At 42.8% G+C, this 21,074-nt stretch overlaps 1 pseudogene; it reads right to left on the reverse strand.

The window, feature by feature from the left end:
* Positions 1-734: 734 nt before the first annotated feature.
* Positions 735-21,074, reverse strand: part of LOC135542971 (serine/threonine/tyrosine-interacting-like protein 2) — a 25,225-nt pseudogene continuing 4,885 nt past the window's right edge.

Genomic DNA, 21,074 nt, shown 5'->3' on the forward strand with positions numbered 1-21,074 from the left:
AAGCACCCAGTTCAGTAGAGATTAATATGTTGAGTTCCCCTTACAATGTTAAGTGCTATGCGATTTGATTATCATAATTCCTTTTATTCTGTCTTCTATTCTTCTACTCTGTCTCATGTTTTCGTTAAAGATGTGATCAACTAGAATCCAGGTCAGTGTCCTTAGGCATGAGGAATGAGATAAAAATAAAATAAAACAACCAGATAATTGCTTTAACATTTATTGCAATTATAAATGCTTTGAAATGGATTGTGTTTGTGCTCCAAAATTGTACAGCATAAATATTTTTTGTCTTGAACAGTAATCTAGTTTAGATTGTTTTGTAGGTTAGTTGTTGCATTTTACAATCAATGCAACAAACAGCAGACGTGTGTTACTCTACTTGTACTGCACAAACAATGCAGTTAGGCTGAGGCAATATTTAAATATTCATATTTTGCGTCCATTTGATTATAAAATAGACTATGAGAAATACACTCGTTTGAGTTTAGAAAGCAAAGTGCACATTTTCCCTTTTCCATTATAATAAAGCTTAGATATTTGATTTAGATGAGTATTTACATGTCAGAATGATCTATAACAACTACCTATAGAATTATAAAGGTCACCCCACTTCTGAAAATAAAAAGACCACAAAGAAAGTGGCTTGTGTAGCAAGTGTGCAATTTTAATTTATTAGCTGAAGAAACATATTAACATTGATTGAGTTTCTTTCATACTATAAGTGTGACACTGTCTTTGATTGGTTAAGAGTCATTGCTTCTGTAACCATTTGACTTTGATTCTTGTTGTGCCCTCCAAGCTGCAACGATGTCATCGTCCTGCATTTCTGCCTCAGCCTGAGCCTGAGACCTCTGCCTAAGCTCGCTGAGGAATCTGTCGACATCTTCTTCCTCTTCCTTTTCTTCCTTCCTTTCTATCCTCCCCTCCGTCTCCCCTCCACTCTCATTTTGTGAGTGATGAGTAAACTTCCTCTTCGGATGTATAACTCTCCTCTTCTTCCTCCTCTTCCTCAGTGGCTGTGTAGGATCTTCTAGTCCTGTAGCTGCTGGAATCCACGCTGTTGGAAGAGAATTTGCCAAGTACACGTGAGTCTGTGTCTGCCTGGAATCTGGAGCGATATCTGGATGCGACTTCATACTCCTCCTCTTCTTCTTCCTGCTCAGACGAGTCCCTCCGACCTCCGAAGTTATACACGGAGGCAGATGGCCCTGGATCAGTCTCCTGGGCTTCTGCACTATAGGATGCTGGATTAATTGAAGGAGGCATGACGTTGGTTAGCCAATCATCAACACTGGTGTTCTTTTCTTCTCCAGAGCGGTGGAGAGATTTAGGCAGCCCGAAAGGCCATAGCTTCGCGTAGGTGCTTTCTTTTTCTCTGGTGCAGGTGGGAGAGACGTCTTTATCTTTCCCGTTAAATAGTCATCCTCCTTCTCTTCCTCCTCTTCGCCCTCGTCCTGGGCTTCTTCTTCTTTGTAGAGTGTGCTGCGCTTGTTATCTTCGACGATCTTCTTCATCCCGTAGCAGGCCATCTTGTTCCTCATCTCCGACTGCATCTGCTTGTCCATGGAGTCCAGCTTCTGTAGGTTGACCTGGTCGGCAAAAAGGCTGTAGAGGGGCACGCTGGTGGTGGTGATCTTGCTCTTACGGGAGCCCAGACCGGAGATGCTGGAGAGATTACTGGTAGAAGAAGCAGCACTTCTACCAGAGAGCACAGACTCGGCCCTGCCAGCACTGACACCGTGATGAGCCAGCGAGCTTGAATAGGACGCTCCACTCAGCATAGAAGCCTTGTCATCGTCCAAGCCACGTCTTGCTGGTCCTACCACACTAGATGTCCCACCGAAACTTAGCACCGATCCAGCCTGGGACGGGGGGAGGCTCATCTCACGCTCCTTCTGGATGAGGGTCTCGGACACCACATTGGCGATCCAGTTCTGAATGCTGGACAGGTCGACCATGGGCTCCCCACCAGGTCCCTGCATTGTGGGCACAGGGATCATGGGGACTTGGGGAATGCCCTGCGGAATTCCTGAGCCCATAGAGGCCTGAGATCTGGTGCTGCGGGCTTGGGATACAGAAGACCTGCCACTCAGCATGGACATGTTGTCATCATTGGCAACACGTCCAGTTTGTGAGCCGTCAGGCTGGGCGAAGAAGGCAGAGAGTGGCAGGTTGCTTCCGCTCATGGAGCTCTCCGTCTCCCAGCCACACATGGACTGACTCTCCTCCAGCGTCTTCCGCGAGCGCTCCAGGAGCTCCTCCCGCCTCTGTCTCCTCTTGGCTGTGGCCGAGTCCTCGCCACGGCTCATCTCCACAATGTCATCTTTTGTTGCCTTGTTGTCCTCTCCAAGCCTCTTCGCCTGTTTCATCTTCCAGGTCTGGTAGGCTGTCAGGTTGACGTCCTCCAGTGCCGGAGTGCGGGCCTCAGCATCGCCATCTCCCTGCTCCCCACTGCCCCATACACCCCCGGCTCTTTTCTCCCCATCCCTCCCTTCGTCATTCTTATTCCAGCCAAACTGGATCCTCTTCACCCTCCAGCGCTCCAGGGGAGTTAGGTTCTCCTTGTTCCTCTTGCAGAAGTTGTACATGGAGCTGGTGTCCGAGAGCACGCTCTCCACGTCGTCCTTGATTGTCTGCTTCTTATTTTGTATCCCCTCCATCGCCGTGCTCTCACTGTTGTTGTCGTCGTCCTTCTTGCAGTAGCGCGCTGCCGCCTGCTCCTCGATCTCCTTCAGACGCTGCTTCCACAGGTCAGAGTAGCTGCTGCAACTGGCCGTGGACACTGACTCTGAGGGGGAGTGCCGCGGGCGCCGCTTCAGGCGCTCTTTCATGGCCTGGACGTCCTCACTGGTCACGCTCTCCAGGTCTTCTGTTGCCCCAGGACCCCGCATGCCCCCCAGGAGAGACTCCTCGTCCCCAGCCTCGCTCATCAGCTGTCGCTCCCACCACTCCTCGCTCTGGTACTTCTCGTTCCTCCTCTGCCACTCGCGGATCATGCTCATGCCATCTTCATCCCCATCCTCTGTATCCTCCCCACCGTCGCCAGCGTCTTTTCCAGGCAGGGCCAGGCCCTCTGTCGTCTCTGCCCGATCCAGGCCCATCCGCAGCCCTCCAAAAACACCGTCCCTGAGGGCGGCGGCTGCGGCAGACGAGGCCACGCTACTCATCACGCTTTGGCTGTCCTCCTCCTCCTCCATCATAATGGAGTGGGCCTTCACGCCCATCATGCTCTCTTCGTCGTCAAACAGGTGGGCGCGAGTGTGGGCGTCGATGACGGAGCATTGGCTGAGGGTGTCGTCATCATCGTCATCACGCTCCTCTAGTAGCGTCTCGTTAAGCTGACGCAGCTGTTTTAGGAAGCCCTCGTTGGGGTTGATGGGCCGCTTCTTCCTCAGAGTGGTCAGTGCCTCCATGATGGTCATGTGTTGGAAAATCATGAGGTAGGCAGCCACCAGCACAGCGGAGCGGCTCTCGCCCATCATAGAGGACACCAGGACCTTACCTGCAGGAGAAGAAGACAAAACACACTTCCCATTGGTTACACTTGCAATTTATATGTAGTTAATTAAAGATACATTTGCAACATAAGGGATAAGCAAATGACAATACTGATTTCATGAATCTGAAAGTATTAGGTACCAGTTTGATGATAACAGCTGTAGCTGTAGGAGGCTAATACATTTTATGTGCAGGTAGAGCCAGCATGACGTCTGCTCTGCAAGGACACTCTATAACCAGCAGAGGGCTGTATTCCCTTCCAGGTGTGACTGTATCACTCCTAAACACTGTACCCCCCCCCCAGTTATAAACTCTGACATCATAACCCATGATATGATAACCCCAAGGTGCCAGGTTTGTAATGTGATGCGTTGCATACTCCCTCCCTGTAGCGGAAAGGACTGCGTGGACCACAGACCCACACCTATGACATGAATACTAGTTACTACTGCCTGACATTTAACCTGATTCTTAACAAATATGTGTTTATTTAACTCAAGCGGTCAGTGGATCTAATCTATTTGGGGTTTAATTAGAGTTGGGGCGGGGAGGGGGAAGGGGGGGGGGGGGGTGAACGCTTTAGAAGATGACTCACCCGCCTAAACAGAGTCCAGATATAGCTAGGCTATCCCTGTCCATTGGCTCTGAGTGACCTCCCTAAAATAAGACTGACGGCCACCCCTGGTTATGATGAGTAATTAGGAGTAGTCTATAGATTAGTCTAGAATCTAGATGGAACTCCAAGTAGTCTCTGGATTGTTCTAGAGATGGAATTCAAGCCTCATCATCACTGGGTCCAGTTAAGCCAAAGCAAACAATCCAGAGATTGGTTCTACTATGTCCAGGTCAGCCCAGACTCAAGGTCAATGGAAATGGGAGAAAACATGAGATCACACAAGAAGACGTTCATATCGTATCCATTAAATATCCTGGTAATAGCTCTCCTCGCTGTCTGGTAGGATAGGTGGAACTTTCACCATATTACTTTGATCAATCAAATCCAGGTAGATATACAAATGCATAGGGTGTAGGGTCTGAGGTGGGTCCATTGAGAATTGGGCCTTGATCCACCAATAAGAACACACAAAAGAACACTGACTCACCCTTGTGTGTCAACAGGGCCTCATCCAGGAACTCAGCGCAGGTTCTGAAGTGAGGGAGATGTCAGACTCTGCAAAGTCATCTACCTCGATACCCATGTAGCCGATGTTCATGCCAGCGTAGAAGGCCTCCCTGTGTAGACCCCCGTACCGTGGGCAGCGTTCAGGATGTGGGTGATACCCATGCGCTTCCAGACGAGCTTTATTGACAGCCACAGATCTGCAATACAGAGGAAGGAACAAGCAACACTGTTGTTGTTGTGGTCAGGCCACTTTTACAAAGTATTATAAACTGGGTGGTTCGAGGGATGAATGCTGACTGGCTGACAGCCGTGGTATATCAGACCGTATAACACGGGTATGACAAAACATGTCTTTTTACTGCTCTAATTACGTTGATAACCAGTTTATAATAGCAATAAGGCACTCCTGGGATTTGTGGTATATAGCCAATATACCACTGCTAAGGGCTGTAACCATGGTATATTGACCATATACCACACCCACTCGGGCCTTGTTGCTTAATTATACCATAGGAGGTGAACAGCTATCTATCTGTCATTCTATTGACACTCAGTGAAGTTGTCTATGGTGAAAGTGAGGTGGGGATAAATCTAGCTGGAATGATGTTCCATGAGCTATGCATATAACACTGTATTTTGAAGGGCGGAGTGTGTGTGTGTGTGTGTGTGTGTGTGTGTGTGTGTGTGTGTGTGTGTGTGTGTGTGTGTGTGTGTATGGGGAGATGTAATGCATACAGTAACTTCCACGGCACAGTGAGTGACTCACTTCTCAGCGATGAATATGTTGTTCCACACCTCGTCCACAGGGTTGTTGGGGGTCTCCAGGCGGTCCTGTACCATGGCCCGCTGGATGTCCATCACACAGGGGGTGTTATAGGGCTGCGGTCATCGATCATGTCCTTCACCCGGTTGTACAGGTCCTCCACCATCAGCTGTTCCGCTGTCTCCAACATGCTGTCTGGGGTACTCTCTGCCCTGATACCCCGTTGGGGAGCTCTGAGGAAAGGAAAGAGCAGACTATTCAGATACACACACACACACACACACACACACACACACACACACACACACACACACACACACACACACACACACACACACACACACACACACACACACACACACACACCCTACTGCCTAATCCACAATATTACATAATTCATTGCATCTAAACGTGTAAGTAGGCTACAGACAGTGGCTAGATTGAAGGAAAGAACTTTGTGCTGCAAAACTCCCCACCCTCTGTGTCAGTCTTTACAAACCATACCAGGAGTATGTCACATTTGCAGACAGCATCCAAAGTTAAGGATAGACAGCTGCTGCAGGGACACTGTTAGAAAGCAAAGTAACCTATTCAAAGTTAGTTAGGAGCATAATTGTGGTGTGTTGGCGAACGCATTATCCAAATCAGACAGTCTAGCTATGGATAATGGCTTGGACGTCTCTAGCTGGATATTGCCATAATGAACACATTGTATTCTCAGGTAAGAGATAGAGGTGATTACTCCTAATGCTACAGTATAATCAAATCAAACTTTATTTGTCACATGCGCCAAATACAACAAGTGTAGACTTTACCATGAAATGCTTACTGACAAGCCCTTCAAACCTCATAAGGATCCGCCCCTTTAAAAAACAAAACATTTTTGTCTAAAATGACATACCCAAATCTAAATGCCTGTAGCTGAGGCCCTGAAGCAAGGATAGGCTATTCTTGATATCATTTGAAAGGAAACACTTTGAAGTTTGTGGAAATGTGAAAGGAATGTAGGAGAACATAACAATTAAGTTCTGGAAATGCAAGAGAAGGGTCATAATGAAACTTATTCCAGCACAGGTTCCATTTAGATTTTGGCCACTAGATGACAGCGTGTATGTGCAAAGTTTTAGACTGGGACCCACTGAACCATTGAATTTCTGTTCAAAATGTTGAAATGAAAACTGCCCAAATGTGCCTAATTTGTTCATTAATAAAACAATTCAATTCAAAACTGGCACTCTCCCAAACAATAGCATGGTATTATTTCACTAGTACTTTACTGTAAATTGGACAGTGCAGTTAGATTAACAAGAATTTAAGCTTTCTGTAAAAATCAGATATGCCTATGTCCTGAGAAACTTTCCGTTTGATTACAACCTCATGCTAATCGCATTAGCCTACGTTAGCTCAAACGTCCCATGTGGGACCCACTGATCCAACAGGGTGCAGTTCAAGAAGAGTTAAGAAAATATTTATAGGTCCTGGAAATAAACTAAAGTAAAAATGTTTTTTTTGGATTGATTATTAAAACAAGCTAAAATAACAATAACGAGGTATTAAATATCGAGTCTGTGCAGGCCGTAAAGAAGTAGTTGCCGTAATTTGTACATGTAAGATGCATAGATAATAAACAGCGTAACAGTGTAAAAAACAACCCATTTAGCAAGACGCTTTTTGGCGACTTATTCGGGGACAAACATATGGGTGGCACAGCTTTATCTCTTGGCGTTGGGATGCTCTACCGACTGAGCCACACAAATGGATGTGGGGGGGGTGTCACGCAATGTGCGGTGGCCATTTGATTAATTGTTCAGCAGTCTTATGGCTTGGGGTTAGAAGCTGTTAAGACTTGGTATTCCAATGACAGCTTGCCGTGAACAGAAAGTTATCTGTGACTTGGGTTTGGGATTTGATCCATTGCAACCTTGGTTTTTACTGGCCCAACATTATACTAGGTACCTGGATAATAACCAACATTGCATTGCAGTGCATGCTGTATGTATGGCCCAACACTCTCTGGACTACCTTGGTTGAACACTCTAACCATTAGGCTACCTGGGCCCAACACCTAACCACTAGGCTACCTGGCCCAACACTCTAACCACTCAGTCTACCTGGCCCAACACTCTAACCACTAGGCTACCTGGCCCAGACATTGTGTAACCAACCGAGGCTACCTGTCCCAACACTCTAACCATTATCTCCTATGGGACAAATACAATATGTACCTGGAGCCAACACCTTAACCAATGTGCTTGGCCCAACACAGTACCACTATTTTTAACTAGGCCCAACAGTTAACCACTAGACCGCTACCTGGCCCAACACTCTGGGATTTGACAGCAGGCTACTGGCCCAACACTCTATCCACTAGGCTACCTGGCCCAACACTCTAACCACTAGGCTACCTGGTCCAACACTCTAACCATTAGGCTACCTGGCCCAACACTCTAACCACTAGGCTACCTGGCCCAACACTCTAACCACTAGGCTACCTGGCCCAACACTCTAACCACTAGGCTACCTGGCCCAACACTCTAACCACTAGGCTACCTGGCCCAACACTCTAACCACTAGGCTACCTGGTCCAACACTCTAACCATTAGGCTACCTGGCCCAACACTCTAACCACTAGGCTACCTGGCCCAACACTCTAACCACTAGGCTACCTGGCCCAACACTCTAACACTAGGCTACCCAAGCTGCTCTGTAGGTGAACCTGCAAACAGGACTAGTGATGGCTGTTTTTCCCGGCTTTTTTGTGGTTCCACCCTTCAACTTTCTTTAACCTTTCGAGAGCTTGGGATAAGGTTCTATCTGTATTTTAGTCAACATGTAGTTATTGACAGCTTGTTCTGTTCAATGTTCTCTACCTATACAGTAGTCTAAATACCCCAGTTTATGTTAAGTTCAGAAGAATACAAGATAAAAGTAGTTCAAACTACTCATTCAAACCAATGAGGGTTCAGAACTTCAAAGCCAATTATCTCAGAATCATCTTTTTCTAGATAGAACCTTATAGTCCCAAGCGTTCACTTTGTCGACAGCCATGCTTCTTAGGTGAACAGCATTTATAAAACTGTATTCTGCCAATATGAAATCTTTTCATTTAGATGTTTTAAATCATAATGTTCAGATCCACTCACCAAGACAAAAAAACAGCATGTGAGTTATGTGTGGTTGGTGGAATGAATCTGTGTCTCACCCTCGTTGATGATTTGTTTGGCAGCTATAGCTGAGGACAGGTGAATGGGCTCCATATAGATACTCTCGGCATCCGACCCTGATATCATGGAGAATCTGGACTCAGAGATCACGGAGAAACTGCAAAAGTATAGAGACATAGTCATAACCAAATAAATATAATTACTAAGCAGACCGGGGAAGTGGGGTGATTGATTTAGCCTGACATGCAGGATGAGCGGAGTTGGCACTTTTGGGACATTTAAACAGCTTTGAAAATTCCAGAAAATTATGTCATGGCTTTGAAGCTTCTGATAGGCTAACTTACATCATTTGAGTCACCATTGGACCACACAGCCGCCATACTGCTCAGGAAGGAGACGCGTTCTGTCTCCTAGAGATGAAACGTACTTTGGTGCGAAAAGTGCAAATCAATCCCAGAACAACAGCAAAGGACCTTGTGAAGATGCTGGAGGAAACAGGTACATAAATATCTATATCCACAGTAAAATGAGTCCTATATCGACATAACCTGAAAGGCCGCTCAGCAAGGAAGAAACTACCTGCAAAAAACCATCATAAAAAAGCCAGACTACGGGTTTGAAAATGCACAAAGATCGTACTTTTTGGAGAAATGTCCTCTGGTCTGATGAAACAAAAATAGAACTGTTTGGCCATAATGACCATTGTTATGTTTGGAAGAAAAGGGGGAGGCTTGCAAGCGAAGAACACCATCCCAACCGTGGAGCATGGGGGTGGCATCATCATGTTCTGGAGGTGCTTTGCTGCAGGAGGGCCTGGCGCACTTCACAAAATAGATGGCATCATGAAGGAGAAATTTCTGTGGATATATTGAAGCAACATCTCAAGACATCAGTCAGGAAGTTAAAGCTTGGTCGCAAATGGGTCTTCCTGTAAGGGGCGTGACTGGCTGCAGGGAAGTCAGGCGCAGGAGAGCAGAACTGTGTAATAACCGGCAGTTTAATAAGCAAAACCAACGGTACCCAGAACAACAAAATATTGGTACAAAATATCCGTCGTGAACCAGTCCAGAGTGCACAAGCACTATACATGAAACAATTTCACACACAGACATGGAGGAACCAGATGTGTGGGAAAACAAGACAAAACAAATGGAAAATGAAGGTGGATTGGCGATGGCTAGAAGACCGGTGACGTCGGCCGCTGAATGCCGCCGAACAAGGAGAGAGGAACCGACTTTGAGCGGAAGTCGTGACACTTCCAAATGGACAATGACCCGAAGCATACTTCCAAAATTGTGGCAAAATGGCTTAAGGACAACAAAGTCAAGGTATTGGAGTAGCCATCACAAAGCCTTAACCTCAATCCTATAGAACATTTGTGGGCAGAACTGAAAAGCGTGTGCGAGCAAGGAGGCCTACAAACCTGACTCCGTTACACCAGCTCTGTCAGGAGGAATGGGCCAAAATTCACCCAACTTATTGTGGGACGCTTGTGGAAGGCTACCCAAAATGTTTGACCCAAGTTAAACAATTTAAAGGCAATGCCTCCAAATACTATTTGAGTGTATGTAAACTTCTGACCCACTGGGAATGTGATGAAAGAAATAAAAGCTGATATAAGTCAATCTCTCTACTATTTTTCTGACATTTCACATTCTTTAAATAAAGTGGGTGATCCTAACTAACATAAATCAGAATTTTACTAGGATGAATGTCAGGAATTGTGGAAAACTGAGTTTAAATGTTTTTGGTTAAGGTGTATGTAAACTTCCGACTTCAACTGTATGTATTTGATCCAGGTCTAGTGTGCATCATAGTGTGTGACAGTAGTAATCAGTTCTTGTGAGCACTTCTGATGAAAGACATTCTATATGCTATAAAATTGACATGGCTATACTCTCTACAAATTGACGAAATTGTGCTTGGAAGCTGAATTGAAGTTGGACAATACATTTATTTAACACTATTAGAGCCCTTGTCACGCCCTGACCTTAGAGATCCTTTTTATGTCTCTATTTTGGTTTGGTCAGAGTGTGAGTTGGAGTGGGCATTCTATGTTTTGTGTTTCTATGATTTTCTATTTCTATGTTTGGCCGGGTATGGTTTTCAATCAGGGACAGTTGTCTATCGTTGTCTCTGATTGGGAACCATACTTAGGTCCCCTTTTCCCACCTGTGTTTGTGGGAAGTTAACTTTGTTTGATGGCACATGGCCTGAAGCGTCACGGTTTGTTTTGTATTGTTTATGGTTTTTTCGGCGTCATTTCGAATAAAAGAGAAAATGTCGCTCATCATTTTGCACCTTGGTCCAGTTCCTTCAACAGCCGTGACAGCCCTGGGTGGGTCATTTCCCATTACAGAACTACAAGAACAGTGGGTCTCCACGTATGCTTACCTGCTTGGGGAGGGACAGCGGAGATAGTGGGACTGAATAGATTTGACCTTGAGTAAGCCTCCCCTTTTCTCTCTCTCCATCAGGCACCGTCTGATCGCCCTCGCTCAGTGACGCTTTTTCATGGCAACGCAATCCTTCCTTTCTTCTCTTCAGGATGCAGGAAACAGAAATTCCTCTGATTCACAGAGGAAATTCATTAATTGAAACAAGCTCAGATTAAATTCAAGGAATGTACTAATGGACAAAACACAAACTATTTCAGACACACACAGAATATGGTTGATAGTTACTGTGTTTTCACTGGATTCCCAAACACAATTATGTGTGTTATGAAAGCAGACATGCCTCTTTCAAAAAAAATCTAGTTCTTGATCCTGGAAAGATGTTCCAGGAAATCTGAATGTCTCTCAATACCATAACATTAAGGAAACCTGAATGTCTCTGTCATTACCATAACATTAAAACCTGAATGTCTTTGTCATTACCATAACATTAAGGAAACCTGAATGTCTCTGACATTACCATAACATTAAAGCCTGAATGTCTCTATCATTACCATAACATTAAGGAAACCTGAATGTCTCTGTCATTACCATAACATTAAGTGTTAACCTGAATGTCCTCATAAGAAGTGCATCATTCTAACATATTGCTATTTCTTCACAGCCACATAAACATCTAAGACACACAGCCTCCATTTGTGGATCATGACAGACTAGAGATGAAAAGGGCTGTATCAACTGTTCATCACATAAACCCAATAAATATGATGAGGTACGTATGCTTCATCACTCTTAACCCTACTGATAGTCAACAGGCAGTCACTTACTGTCACATCTGAAAAACTGCAATCATCTGAGATTATACTGAAAGCATGAATGTGCGTATGTGTTTTGTGTGTGTGTGTGTGTATGTCAGCCTGAGTATTTATTTTTAGCAACAAGGACAGCTGCACAGAGCCTTCAGGCCCAGTGGTGTGACAGAGCAGTGACAAGAGGGTGAAGATATCACAGTTCTGTCCCGTAATCTCCCCTCCCCCCACAAAGGTGAACCCTAACCTCGACCCTTAACCTCAGACGTTGTCTCTTACCTGAGCTGGTTTTAGCTGTGGTCCGCCTTTCACTGTCAGGACGTTGGGACTGTGGGATTGTAGGGGGCCGAGAGAGAGACCTAAACCAAACTTATAAGAGAGTCCCCAACCCTATCTGCCGCCCCCTCCCCCACCCTTACCTTCGTGGACACTCCCTGACACCTTACACCCCTGTGACATCACCACAGCTTCTCTCAGAGGAACATTATTAACCCTGTGAGCCCCAACTGGGGTCCAGCCAAGTCCACATACAAAGGTGCAGCAATTGGTTAAACACACACAAATATCTGTTTATTTAGATGGACAATGGATGCACGTCTGATTTGTCTTATAAATCTGTTATTATTTGTGTGTGTGTGTGTGTGTTTGATTGTCATTCTATTTAGGGGGTCTGCAGTCTAGTTATCTCCAGCTGACAATGTGTCTGGCTCTAAATATATATATAGAGAGAGAGAATGTAGGCGAGAAGAGAAGTCACTGGGTCGGGCTCTTACACCTACCTAAGGACACACAGAGACACACACTGAGACACACACACACTGACACACACACACACACACACACACACACACACACACACACACACGCACACACACACACACACACACACACACACACACACACACACACACACACATACACACACACACACACACACACAGATACACACACAAACACACACAGAGACACTAACACACACCAAGACACACACATATACAATACCAGTCAAAAGTTTGGACGCACCTACTCATTCAAGGGTTTTCTTTATTTTTCCTAATTTCTACATTGTAGAATGATAGTGAAGACATCAAAACTATGAAATAACACATATGGAATCATGTCGTGTCCAAAAAGTGTTAAATGAATCAAAATATATTTTATATTTGAGATTCTTCAAAGTAGCCACCCTTTGCCCTGATGACAGCTTTGCACATTCTTGGCATTCTCTCAACCAGCTTCACCTGGAATGATTTTCCAACAGTCTTAAAAAGTGCTATATACTTTGTTTTTATTGTAGGAACACAACGAAAGTACAAAATAAAGTAAAATAAAGAACAACAAAAAAGATCTGTCAGTTACAGTGCACGTCATACCTTCATCATATTAGTTAAATTGACATCTTTGAATTAGACCTTTTCAAGTACGAAATGTATTTTCCCAGTATTCCTGACCTCTCTCCTCTTGTGTTCAAAGGTCATATGCTCCATGCGGTGTCTTTCTTTTACAATGTCTATCCATTGTGTCACTGTGGGAGGGTTTTTGTAGCCATTTCCTAGTGATAGTCTTTTTACTGGATGCCAGTAAGACCTTCAAGAGGTACTTTTTCTCTATTGTGTAAGTTATCAGGTATTTCAACCAAGTACAAAGAAATTAATTAGAGAGAAATGCATCCACTGATTTTGTCTACTGTATATTTTTATTACCATGTCCTTATTTCCTAAACTGACTGTATGAGTATCTCTGTCAGCGTAATTCATGTCTTTCCATTTGGATTCGTATTCTGAATTGCACCAACACACCAGAGGTCTCAATGGGCTGACACATAATCATCTTTTAGGTTTGGTAGGCCATACCCCCACAGTTGTTTGGTAATTGTAAGGTTGTATATCTAGTTCTTGGTCTCTTCCTGTTCCAGATAAACCTTGATATCCATTTATACCTAAACTGTTTAGGCAGGATTTCTATGGGCAGTGATTGGAACAAATACAGTAACCTCGGCAGGATGTTCATTTTGATTGTTTCAATTCTACCACTAAGATCTAAGAGAAGTGAATCCATCTGTCTAGGTCATCATATATTTTCTTGTTGATGTGGATCGTGAATTCATGTCAAAGTTTGGGTGTATCTTTGGCAGATATACTCCAAGATATTTAATGGATGAAAGGTCCAGTGGAAGTTATACCTGCTCTTGCTGTGGGGTATAATTATATACTAGGGCTTGGGTCTTGTGTACGTTAAGCACATACTCTGAATATGTTCCACATGTATATAAAACATCCATCAATCCAGGTACACCCAGCCTGGGTCTTTAAGGAATAACAGAACGTCATCAGCATACATGCATATTTTATGTTCACTGCCTCTTATTGTTACTCCCTCTAAAGTTGGGTCCTGTCTTAATGCCTGTGCCAATGGTTCGAGGTACAAGGAGAAGGGTGTGGGTGAAAGATTACAGCCTTGTCTTGCCCTGTAGTCACAAACAAGACCTGGTGGAACCGAAAATAATAAGGGCGCCTATTTCGTAGCTTATACACATCGGTTAATTACAAGTGAAAACTATATCGGTCATGCTTGCATGTCATGAATCCTCCCCTTGATATGCCCTTCTGTCACCCCGTTGTCAATGTGTCATTAATCCTTAGTTCAAATATATGTTATTAACGTGACGCAGGCCTAACATTCTTCTTTCGCTACTGATCTGCTTCATACTGAATCCATTCTAACCATAGGTTAGAATCCCCATAACCAGTTTCCATCTCAATTACTTCCTTAAGATCTTTCATCTGAACTATCCACACCGGCTCTTGGCTCTGGACAACCTACTTGGGTCAGTATCTGCTTTGTCAGGGACCCTGCTTGTATTCTGGCTGACTATAGAGCTATCATCTGCTCTATCCCTGGAATGCACTAGGTTATCAACTGAAACCCTTACTTTCACTACACTCCATCTTCTTCCATACTGGGTATGTAGATTTATGTAGCCCTCTCACATGATGTGAGCTATAACCTGTTTTCATGAACTACACAGGGACTTGCATAGATGTCTTCCATAATGGCTGCTCTTAGTCCTAAACTGCCAAGGAGTCAGAGGCCCCATTTGGTCTGCATAGAACTCCACTGAGACATCCTTCCCAATCCCACTCTCACTTCCTGTTTTTCCAGATCAAGTGATTCCTTATGCTTGGTTAATACTAAATCCTCATTGTCTAACTATGTGTCAATATTAACCTCTGGCCTTCTCGGGGTTCATGGTGTATCAGGAATATAATTTATAATACTTTACCTTAAAAACTAGTATTCCAAATGACCACAAATTCATTATCCAAATGGCCCTCCCCTGAGGCTGATCAGACCCCAAGAGATAGCCATGATAAGGTCAAAGGTCATACCACCCTTTTATAGTCATGTTCCATACCACATTAGACATATTAAAGAACCCTTTATCCTTAAAATAAAAAAATCACTTGTGTAATTAAAACGCATAAAACTCCATATGTGAGCGTGCCCTCTAAAATACCTTTGCACTAAAACAAATAGTCCTAACAAATGTTTTATGTGTGTATATTTGCAAACCTTAATGAAAAAAAAAAAAAACTTCCAGGCCCTTTTCAATTTGGTCGTTAATGGCCTCAATCTCACCAACTCTCCCAAGATTATAGTCCCAGGAAACATCCAAAAGAAGTCAATAAAACTCCAATTCTCCCAGAAAAAACACAAAACGCCAAACTAGCATTCACTATACTACATCGATTCAGAAACTCTAAAGTGAACTATAAACCAAACCTAATGATAATTCCTCTTTACCTCATATCATTAATCATAAGTTTTAATTAACGTCAATGTATATCTATACTTAAGTGAACATGCTACCCTTAGATACAATTAACCTGATAACATTATTATCTAAATGTAATACTTTTTCCCCTCTGTCGCAAATATGGTACATTTCTCAGTGTAAGAAATCAGTCATTTAATCCCAGGTATTTAATAAAAATGTAAACGTATTCTCCCATGGCTCCTTCAATTTACATATTTAAGATAACTTCCATCCGTCCCGGAAGAAGGAATCCTACTCATACATCAGATAATACAATGTTTAATTAAGTAAATCAACACTAACATCTACCATAACCAGTAACCAAATAAACAAACCAAGAATCAATTACCATTAGAATACATTATCACAGTTTTTTTTACAATTCAAACATTCAGATCTCCTTTCTTACAGCCAAATATTGTCCAATGAATGCCACAAATCAATGATGCCCACCTAGCGAATCTGTTGCTAGTTTTAGCATCTTTTCTGACTACCTGACGACATACAGTTACTTTTAAAAATGTATTTAGAAATTTTTATCAAATTCTGAAAAGTGACTCAAAGCAATAATGCACGCATTTTCCTTCTAAATGACAAAACAATTTTCTCTGTCACCCTCAGTCACCACCTCATTGCCGTGGCGACAAAAAGTGCCTTGTGAGTGATGTCATCAACAGGCGCTGAGTCCATTCCCAGGCCGCAACGACAAATTATTGTTGGCTGTCTGCAGCAGCAGTAGTAGTACGGGTTCGATAAACCAAACCTAATTTATCACATCTGTTGGATCTTGAATAGAACTTACAACATCAATCAATATCTCTCATCCTCTCAATTCGCTAAATTTATAAGAACATTTCGATGGGCACAAATCTATCGTAATTTTCTCTTCATTATTATTTAGAATTCATTACATTTAAGTAACTGTCTCTTCTTTGATACAGCATTTTAATTACGACTCATTCCCAATACATTATTCAAACAGATCATTTAGTGAACAGACGTCTCACCTCAAAATCCACTTTGTTATTTTTTACATTTTAAATAAATTAGTCACTCAATTTAACCCTGAACAAATCCATTAAAAAGTTCCACATATCTTATACAAACACTAGCGACTATATTTTCTCGGCAAAACATACAATTAGTTTAATTACAATCAAAAACTCTGATTTTAGTCAAAGCACTTACTGGGAACTGAACCCGGGCCTGGGCAAGCAGGCGAGAATTACATAATTGTCTATATTCATAACCTGGCACCGAGACAACAAAAATAGCCCTAATTTAAAAGGCCAAGTTTTTCCTCAGCAAGGATTCTCATTAATCTCGCTCTCTACTATTTAGGCATAGTTACTATTGTGACTCTTGAGTTATTAGGTTATTAGGTCTCACTGTGAGCGAATTATCGTTCCTTATGACTCTTGACTTGTTAATGATTTCTTCAGCTTACCTCCATGTCGGGCCAAAATAAGTGTTCCTCTTATCTCTTCCTGCATTATCCTTCTTTAAACTTACTCCTCCATGTCGGGCCAAAATAAGTGTTCCTCTTATCTCTTCCCTGCATTATTTTTCATCTCCCGTTAATTCCGGGACCTCCTTTGAGGATTTACTGCCCATTGCTAGTTAAATCCTTGCCGTTACTAGTAGCTATGGTATTTAATCACTTATCTATGCCTTTCTATTTTTTTTACCTTCTATGTGTGTGTATTTCTACGATCTATGTATGTGCTGTTTACCGTTACCTAGTTACAATCTATGTGTATGGAATTATATGATTCTCTTCCCTGGAAACTTATCTATAGCTTTGCTATGATCGGACATTAGATCTCACTTCCACATCTATCAGTTATTACCCAGGGGACATACATCCCTGGTTAAACCAATCTCACTTCGCTATTTTTAAGTTTCTCTCCCACTCTTTTGGATATTATTTCTTTCAGGATTGAATAGGTTCAGTCATTCCGTTCGCCTATGATTACCCTGCCTTCTCACCAATCCTAATTTATCCTCACTTGTTTTAGCATATCTATCCACTACCTTTCATAGTCAGACTACTTCCATATACAGATAGACTACTTAGGTTAAAACTTTATTTAGGTATGCCTTTTGAATGAATGGCTATCCTATTTGTACAGAACGACCGTCCTATCTAACAAAACGTACTATATCCCACCCTTAATAACTCCTTCGGCTTGCAAAACCAGGATTTATTAAGTTCTATTTCATTAACGGTAGTGCACCTTACCACAGGTAATTTCAGACCTGTCACACATTAAATCCTTGTATATTGGTCATACAGGTAACCCAACACATCTGTTTGGAATAGCGAAGCTCCTATTATTTATCAATTCTAAACATTTTTAGAACATCAAATCAAAGATAACTTACATCATTCCTCCCAAATTTGAGAATAAAGACTATTTACCGTCGTCCTGTAGACTGGGAAAAGCAATGCCGGTTCGATTCCGTCACCTTCTCTGTCGACCTTAGACCTTTAACCTCAATTCAGAGGCCAGGTCTTTAAATAATGGGACTAGACCCGCCCGTGCAAGGTTTTCGGCTACTACCTTTGGACGACAGAGGCAGCTCTTGGATATCCGGGCTCGAATGAGCAATTGTTAGTATAATTTCATTATTCCAATATGTTTTCATTAATTGAATTCACTTAGTCTATTTTATGAGAATTTGTAAGATTCTTATTTGTATAAAATAGACAGAGACCAGTCTTATCAAAAATAGATAATAGTATTTATTCTCAGAGCGCGCTGCCATGTAACCACGAACAACAGTTTATATACAAAATATGACGTCATAGGTCATAAAATATTCTTTCTCCCAACAGTTCAAAAGTTCATTCGAGATAAACCTCCTGAAGTTTTCATCCATCACCATTCAGCAGACAGTTCCAGCTAATGGAAGACCTAAGAAGACACATACTGCTTTATCTGAACATTCCAGAGCTAAGTTGAGTCGGTTCAACCATATGTTAATTACCCTTTCTGCTTACTTAAAAAAACAACACTTCCAATCTTTTCCAACCTGGCTGGAATGGTATTTATTTAATGTAATTACCCCCTGTTTCAGGCTCCACAATCCCTCACTCATGAATTCATATTGTTAATCAGATATAATAAAACAGAATATAAGTTGACTTAATTACAGTTCTATTTAAAATGGGGATATTGTTTAGTCATTATTCATAAAATTCCTAACACCCATTCTTGTAGATATGCTGTGAAGTTCTTCTTTGTTTTCTCCAAGTTTCTGGTTAATGTCCTTCTTGAACTCATTTAGTTATTTTCTTACATCTTCTCGAAGTTCCTCTCGTGAGCCTGTGAGCGCCTCGCGCAATTCCTCCTTTATCACCTCACGAAATGAGGGTTATTTTGCTGCTGCTATCTTACTTGCGCTAGCATTAGCCATCTTGGGTTCATCGACGATTATATCTTCTGCTGTCTTGTTACGGGCTGTTGTTGTAGCTCCGTGACCTTAACCTATTTTCCCCTTTCCATTTTGCGTAAGTTATTACAATGCTCAGAGTAAATACTTGAATTTAGGGGGGATACCCAACCAATGTGCAGTGTGAAAAACTAGGCAGCCATTTCCTAAGTTGTGTCACCGGAACCCCCTTTTCCAACAGTCTTGAAGGAGTTCCCACATATGCTGAGCACTTGTTGGCTGCTTTTCCCTCACTCTGCGGTCCAACTAATCTCACACCATCTCAATTGGGTTGTGGTCGGGTGATTGTGGAGGCCAGGTCATCTGATGCAGCACTCCATCACTCTCCGTCTTGGTCAAATAGCTTTTACACAGCCTGGAGGTGTGTTTGGGTTATTGTCCTGTTGAAAAACAAATTATAGTCTCAGTAAGCGCAAACCAGATGGGATGGCATATCGCTGCAGAATGCTGTGGTAGCCATGCTGGTTAAGTGTGCCTTGAATTCTAAATAATTCACAGAGTGTCACTTGCAAAGCACCCCCACACCATCACACCTCCTTCACCATGCTTCATGGTGAGAACCACACATGTACTCTGCATCTCACAAAGACACAGCGGTTGGAACCAAAAATCTCAAATTTGGATTCATCAGACCAAAGGACAAATTTCCAGCGGTCCAATGTCCATTGCTCGTGTTTCTTAGCCCAAGCAAGTCTCTTCACCTTTTGGTGTCCTTTAGTAGTGGTTTCTTTGCAGCAATTCGACCATGAAGGCCTGATTCACAGCCTTCTCTGAACAGTTGATGTTGAGATGTGTCTGTTCCTTGAACTCTGTGAAGCATTTATTTGGGCTGCATTTTCTGAGACTGGTAACTCAAAGGAATTTATCCTCTGCAGCAGGTCTTCCATTCCTGTGGCAGTCCACATGAGAGCCAATTTCATCATAGCAATTGATGTATTTTGCGACTGCACTTGAAGAAACTTTAAAAGTAAGGATCCCAGGCCCACTGCAGATGGGCCACAACCTCACGGAGACCAAATTCATTCCAGGTGACTACCTCATGAAAGCTGTTTGAGAGAATGCCTAGAGTGTGCAAAGCTGTCATCAAGGCTAAGGGTGGTTACTTTGTAGAATCTCAAATATATTTGGATTTGTTTAACACTTTTTTGGTTGCTACATGATTCCATATGTATTATTTCATAGTTTTGATGTCTATTATTCTACAATGTAGAAATTAGTAAAAATAAAGAAGTGTCCAAACTTTTGACTGGTACAGTACACACACACGCACACACACACAAATACAGAGAGAGACACACATACAGTTTTCTGTCGACAGGTTGGCATTTCACTGACATTTTCATTGGATAATGACATGGAATCGCATCTGCCCTTTAAATATTTGAATCCCAGCTGTGATAGATGATGGCTATTTTAGCTTTCAGTGAAGTGCAACACTCGCTACTAGGGAATTCCTGCCAGAGTCGATCAGAGGTAGTGGTGTGTCCGTGTGTGAGAGTGTTCAGGAGAATGGACGAGGCTGAAGTGGAGACAGGTCAGCAGTAGGCTTTATTCACTGCATGGGAAAGATCTTGCAGCAGGGGACATAGCTTCCAAAACAAACAACATAACTCACCCACCACAACATATCCAATGTACAGAATAGAAACAATTTGACCTGACTGCTTCTACGTGTCCTATATGGCCTTCACAAATACCGCTGTTGTCTGTGTTATCGTGTGTGTGTGTGTGTGTGTCTCGTAAGAAAAATATATAATTTCAGTCTACCAGTGAGAGCAATTATAAGGACAGGAGAGTTCCACACAGTCAAGTCAAGGCACACACTTGAAGCGGCACAGCAGAGTACAACAGTGAACAGAACAGTATGACAACACAGAGAAAAGCACTGTACAGGACTACTGATGGTAGAGAAACCACCTGACTTCATAGAGAGGGGGGGAGCGAGAAAAACCAAGAAAGAGACATTAAAAACATCTGTCATTTAAACCTTAAAAATGTACCAACACGTAAAACAGACTCACCAAGGTCCATCCACAGGGCCAGTG

Source organism: Oncorhynchus masou, chromosome 7 (assembly GCF_036934945.1).
Source record: "Oncorhynchus masou masou isolate Uvic2021 chromosome 7, UVic_Omas_1.1, whole genome shotgun sequence".
Lineage (NCBI taxonomy): Eukaryota > Metazoa > Chordata > Actinopteri > Salmoniformes > Salmonidae > Oncorhynchus > Oncorhynchus masou.